At 41.1% G+C, this 6,067-nt stretch overlaps 1 non-coding gene across 1 annotated transcript; it reads right to left on the bottom strand.

Annotated features, from left to right (window-relative positions):
* Window positions 1-2,776: 2,776 nt before the first annotated feature.
* LOC136123980 (U4 spliceosomal RNA) lies at window positions 2,777-2,917 on the bottom strand. Its single transcript, XR_010655934.1, has one exon. It is a non-coding gene; the product is annotated as a U4 spliceosomal RNA (small nuclear RNA).
* Window positions 2,918-6,067: the final 3,150 nt, after the last annotated feature.

The following is a 6,067-nucleotide window of genomic DNA, read 5'->3' as shown; positions in this document are numbered from 1 at the left end:
AACAAATACAATATGACTTTTCAGTGTCTATTCATTTATTTATGTCCAGAAAATTGAGCTCATAATAAAGCTATCAATAATGCTAACAAAAGTAATTCCACCAGTAGCCAAGATGCAGAGGGAGTACAGAAAATAGGGATGTTAACTGAGCATATAAACCAATTTTTCTGGATCTGCCCCTTGAAATAGGGCGCTCTGACAAGATGAGTACAGCCAAAAGGGTTACACTGGAGTAAGAGTTAGGGGACCTAGTTCTCAACTTTCGCTTTGCCTGTAACTGATTCCGTAAGCCCTCGCCATTTACTTAAATCAGCAACACCATTTCCCCATCTTGCCGCATGAAGACTGAATTCTAAGAGAGGGAGAAGGGCATCAAAGACTGAAGCCTCACAGGGTGGTGGTACCTTGGAAATTAACCCAAGTTCAGTATCTTATATTTTTACAGTAACAGAATGCTCCCATATACCCAGAATAATCAGCTGCAGAAGAACTCATGCCTATGAACCATTTTCACACTAGGCTGGTGAGTAAATCACAGTGTCAACTTAACTGATATACAGTGAAAACAGAACTGCCAAAAGGTTAAATATTCACATGGGCTTCCCTTTTAGGAATGTCTATATGGAAAATCAAAATTTTGAAGCAGGAAGTTAGAGTGAAAAGAGTTAATGAGATAATTAATTCTAAGACCAAGGCATCAAGCACAATAGCCACTCACTAGCTGTGTGATCTCTGGCAAGTTATTTCATCTCCTAAGCCTTAGTTTAATGATGGAGATAACTTCTATTTTGTAGAGTTGTGCTGAGGATTAATGACAAGGCAGGTAAAGTACCTCACACATAAATACACGTTCTGTAAGTGGCATCCCTGCCAACTCTTTTTTTTTTTTTTTTTTTTTTTTTTGCGGTACGCGGGCCTCTCGCTGTTGTGGCCTCTCCCGTTGCGGAGCACAGGCTCCGGACGCGCAGGCTCAGCGGCCATGGCTCACGGGCGCAGCCGCTCCGCGGCATGTGGGATCTTCCCGGACCAGGGCACAAACCCGTGTCCCCTATATCGGCAGGCGGACTCTCAACCACTGCGCCACCAGGGAAGCCCCCCTGCCAACTCTTAACTGCCAAGCAGATCAATACACCTGTTAGGACAAGGGCAGGGCCTCACGACAGCTTAACACTTTCTTCTCTGGGCTCCTGCTTTTCTAGAACAGGGCAGACTCCCTTCCTGATAGTATTAATAATAGTTTCTGTCTTCAGATGACTCTCCAAAAAATTAATTAATACCTTTTTCTTACACATATATTGAAGGCCCACCTTCTTAAGTTTCTACCCTCTGGTTATCATTAAGTGTGCACTGCTTTTCTTATTTTGTTTTGGAAGCAGCTAAGATGGCTAATGGCTACTCTCCTAAATTGTTTTATTTTCTTTCTTTTTGTGTGTGTGTGTGTGTGTGTGTGTGTGTATGTGTGTGTGTGTGTGTGTGTGTGTGTGGTATGCGGGCCTCTCACTGTTGTGGCCTCTCCCGTTGTGGAGCACAGGCTCTGGACGCGCAGGCTCAGCGGCCATGGCTCACAGGCCCAGCCGCTCCACGGCATGTGGGATCTTCCCAGACCGGGGCACGAACCTGTGTCCCCTGCATCAGCAGGTGGACTCTCAACCACTGCGCCACCAGGGAAGCACCTATGCTTTTTTTTTTTTTTTTTCCCCCTTAGAGAAAACTGCAAATTCATGGGCAGTTGTAAGAAAGAAATCTGCCTGTACATCCTTCACTCTGTCTTCCCATCCTGTATAACCACAGTACAATATCAACACCAAGATACTGACATTGATATAATCCTTTCACTTTATTCAGATTCCACCAGCTTTACATGCTCTCCTTTCTGTGTGTGTGTGTGCACGTGTATTTAGTTTATGCAATTTTACTACATGTGTAGATTCACGTGGCCACCACTACAGTCAAGGTACAGGACTGTTCCAACACCTCAAAGATCCCTAATGTCGCCCTTTTATAACCACACCCACTTCCCTTCCCTGCACCCTCCTTAATGATCTCTAGCACCCATTAATCTGTTCTCCATTTCTATAATTTTACCATTTCAAGAATGATATACAAATGGAATCATATAGTATGCAAATTTTAGGACTGACTTTTTTTCAGTCATCATAATTCCCTGGAGACCATCTAAGGTTTGTGCTGATCAACAGTTTGGTACCTTTCATTGTTGTGTAGTATTCCATGGTATGGATGGACCAAGTGTGTTGATTTACCTCTTACAAGGTATCCGGTTTGTTTCAAGATTTTGGCCATTGCAAATCAAGAAGCTATGAACATTAGTGTACAGATTTTTGTGGGAACATAAGTTTTTTTAAATTGATTATTACTATTTTTTAAATATTTATTTATTTATTTAGGCTGCATTGGGTCTCCGCTGCTGCGTGTGGGCTTCCTCTAGTTGTGCCGAGCAGGGGCTTCTCTTGTTGTGGAGCACAGGCTCTAGGCGCCTGGGCTTTCATAGTTGCTGTGCGTGGGCTCAGTAGTTGTGGCTCACGGGCTCTAGGGCGCAGGCTCAGTAGTTGTGGCGCATGGGCCTCGTTTCTCCATGGCATGTGGGATCTTCCTGGACCAGGGATCGAACCCGCGTCCCCTGCATTGGCAGGTGGATTCTTAACCACTGTGCCACCAGGGAAGTCTCGGAACATAAGTTTTTATTTCTCTGGAATAAACACCCAAGATTGCAATTGCTGGGTCATTTGCTAATACATGATTCGTTTTTTTCTTTCAATCTCCATAGAGTCTGTCAAAAATTGCCATTGCGGACTATATTTCAAGTCGTTATGGTGGGGTATTGGGAAAAGTTTTCAGTTAGCAATAATCACACCTTGGATAAACCTCATTGGCTACAATACTGCCACTGTGCAAACCTAATACATGTTTAGTTTTTAAAGACTTGGTCAAACTGTTTCCAGAGCAGCTGTACCATTTTATTTTCCTACCAGCAATGTATGATTGATGCGGTTTCTTCACATCATTATCACTATCGATGATATCACTATTTGGTGTTATCATTAAATAATCAGTGTTAATTGGTGCTATCACAATTTTTTATGTTAGCCATTCTGAGAGTCATAAAATGACATCTCATTGTGGTTTTAATTTGCATTTCCCTGGTGGCTAGTGATATTAAACATCTTTTCCTGTGCTTATTTGCCATCTGTACGCTCTCTTCAGTGAAATGTCTATTCTTGTCTTTTACCCATGTTCAACTTGGATTTCTTTCTTTTTTTTTTTTACAGTTGAGAACAAAATAACAGTTTGAGATTTCTTCATATATTCTAGATACTAGTCTGTTTTGGACATGTAGTTTGTAACAAGTCTGTAGCATCTCTATCCTCTTATACAGGGTCTTTTTAAAAATTATTTTTGTGTATGTGTGATACAATATACATAATGTAAAAATTTTACCATTTTAACCATTTTAAGTGTACAACTCAGTGGCATTAAGTACCTTCATATTGTTGTGCAACCATCACCACTATTCATCTCCAGAACCTTTTCATCTTCTCAAACTGAAACTCTATACCCGTTAAACAATAACTCTATTCCCTCCTCCCCCAGCCCCTGGTATCCACCATTCTACTCTCTATTTCTAGGATTTTGACTACTCTAGCTACCTCATGTAAGTGGAATCATACAGTATTTGTCTTTCTGTGTCTGGCTTATTTCATTTATTATAAAGTTCTTGAGGTTCAAGCATGATGTAGCATGTATCAGAACTTCGTTTCTTTTCCTTTTTTAAAATTTTATTTATTTATTTAATTTATTTTTGGCTGTGTTGGGTCTTAGCTGCGGCACGCGGGATATTTGTTGAGGCATGCGGGATCTTTCTTTGCAGCGCATGGGCTTCTCTCTAGTTGTGGCCTGCAGGTTTTCTCTTCTGTAGTTGAGGTGTGCAAGCTCAGTAGTTGTGGTGTGCGGGCTTAGTTGCCCCGCAGCATGTGGGATCTTAGTTCCCTAACCAGGGATCGAACCCGTGTCACCTACATTGGAAGGCAGATTCTTTATCACTGGACCACCAGGGAAGTCCCAGAACTTCATTTCTTTTTGTTTTTAAATTAATCAATTTTACTTATTTATTTTTGGCTGCTTTGGTTCTTTGTTGCTGCACGCAGCTTTCTCTAGTTGCGGCGAGCGTGGGCTACTCTTCGTTGTGGTGCGTGGGCTTCTCATTGCGGTAGCCTCTCTTGTTGCGGAGCCCGGGCTCTAGGCACACAGGCTTCAGTAGTTGTGGCACACGGGCTCAGTAGTTGCGGCTAGTGGGCTCTAGAGCACAGGCTCAGTAATTGTGACGCCTGGGCTTAGTTGCTCCATGGCATGTGGGATCTTCCCGGGCCAGGGCTCAAACCTGTGTCCCCTGCATTGGCAGGCAGATTCTTAACCACTGCGCCACCAGGGAAGCCCTTCATTTCTTTTTAAGGCTGAATAATATACCACTGTATGTATATGCCATATTTTGTTTACCCATTCGTCTGTAAATGGACACTTGGCTTGTTTCCACCTTTTGGTTATTGTGAATAATGCTGCTATAAACATATGTATGACATACACAAATATCTATTCATGTCCCTGCTTTCAGTTCTTTTGGGTATATACCTAGGAATTAAATTGCTGGTACTTGGTGGTCATGTGGTAATTTTATGTTTAAGGTTTTGAGAACCCCCATGGTAGCTGCACCATTTTACATTCCCACCAGTGATGTACAAGGGTTCCAGTTTCTCCACATCATCACCAACACTTGTTATTTTCTGGTTTCTTTTTCTTCTTTTTTATTTAAACAGGGATTGTGTCAGATTTTATTTATTTATTTATTTGGCCACACTGTGCAGCTTGTGGAATGTTAGTTCCCTGACCAGGGATTGAACCCGGGCCTTTGGCAGTGAAAGCATGGGGTCCTAACCACTGGACCACCAGGGAATTCCCTATTTTCTGGTTTCTTGATAGTATCCAGAACTATTTATTTAAAAGACTGTCTTTTTAAATTTTGATGAGTTCTAACTTACCAAGTTTTCCTTTTGTGGATCATGATTTTGATGTCAAGCCTAAGAACTTTGCCTAGCCCTTAATATCGAAGATTTCCTCCTGTATTTTTTTCCTAAAAGATGTATAATTTTACATTTAAATCTGCGATCTGGTTATGTCTTTTTAAACAATAGATTTCTATTGTCTTATTCAATTGGATTAGACCCTAGACCATTTATAAATCACTTTAACAAGGATCAGGAAATAGGTGATGAGCTAAGTCAGTCTTCTGACTTAGTAATAAGTAGTAAAGAAGATTCTTATAATGAAGAACATATATTTAAGCCATAATACACCCTACCATGCCAGGTTCTTTTGTCAACTGACGAGTATGAGGTTAAGAACAGAACAGTGAGGTGTATGTGTGTAGATGGGGAAAGTTCCCTTACTTACTTCACCTCCTTACCCACCTTTGAGTTATCATGGAGACCAGAAAATCAAAGTAAAATGCTCTTTCAGGACCAGCTTCTGGTTTTGTTAACCTACCAATACCCCATCTGACATATCCTGATGCTTTTATTTCCTTCTCCCTCCCTGGTGGGACTGTGTTAACCAAAGAAGGGGACTCTGTTACATATACTTTTCTTGTCCAAAATAATCTATTTGTCTTTCCTTAGCGCATACCCAGCTGATAATGTAACCAAAGAACCTGCAATAGAAAAAAACACTGATATACTCTCTACTTTCTGTGCTGGAGGAGAATTTCTGGAGATGCCAGGAGATGAATGTTTGATTTGGTTTGGTTCATAAGGTGTTCTGGCTTGACAATTTCAGATGTTTGACTGGAAGTACTTCTAAAAGAAAAAAATGAATAGATCTATTCAATCAACTCTCTTCATTGCCTCAATGTTATCTAAGAATTAAAAGTTAAAACTGAGAGGTGGTTCTCTTTCTCCCATCCTTCCAGACACCATTAAAATAAACTGGCCCAATGCTTCCTATCACAGTAGAAAGTGTCACACAAACTTTACTTATATTTCCAAGCAAGGACAAGTTC

This window comes from Phocoena phocoena, chromosome 5, assembly GCF_963924675.1.
Source record: "Phocoena phocoena chromosome 5, mPhoPho1.1, whole genome shotgun sequence".
Taxonomy (NCBI): Eukaryota; Metazoa; Chordata; class Mammalia; order Artiodactyla; family Phocoenidae; genus Phocoena; species Phocoena phocoena.
The sequence above is the reverse complement of the archived record's forward strand: the minus strand, read 5'-3'. Positions and strand labels throughout refer to the sequence as shown.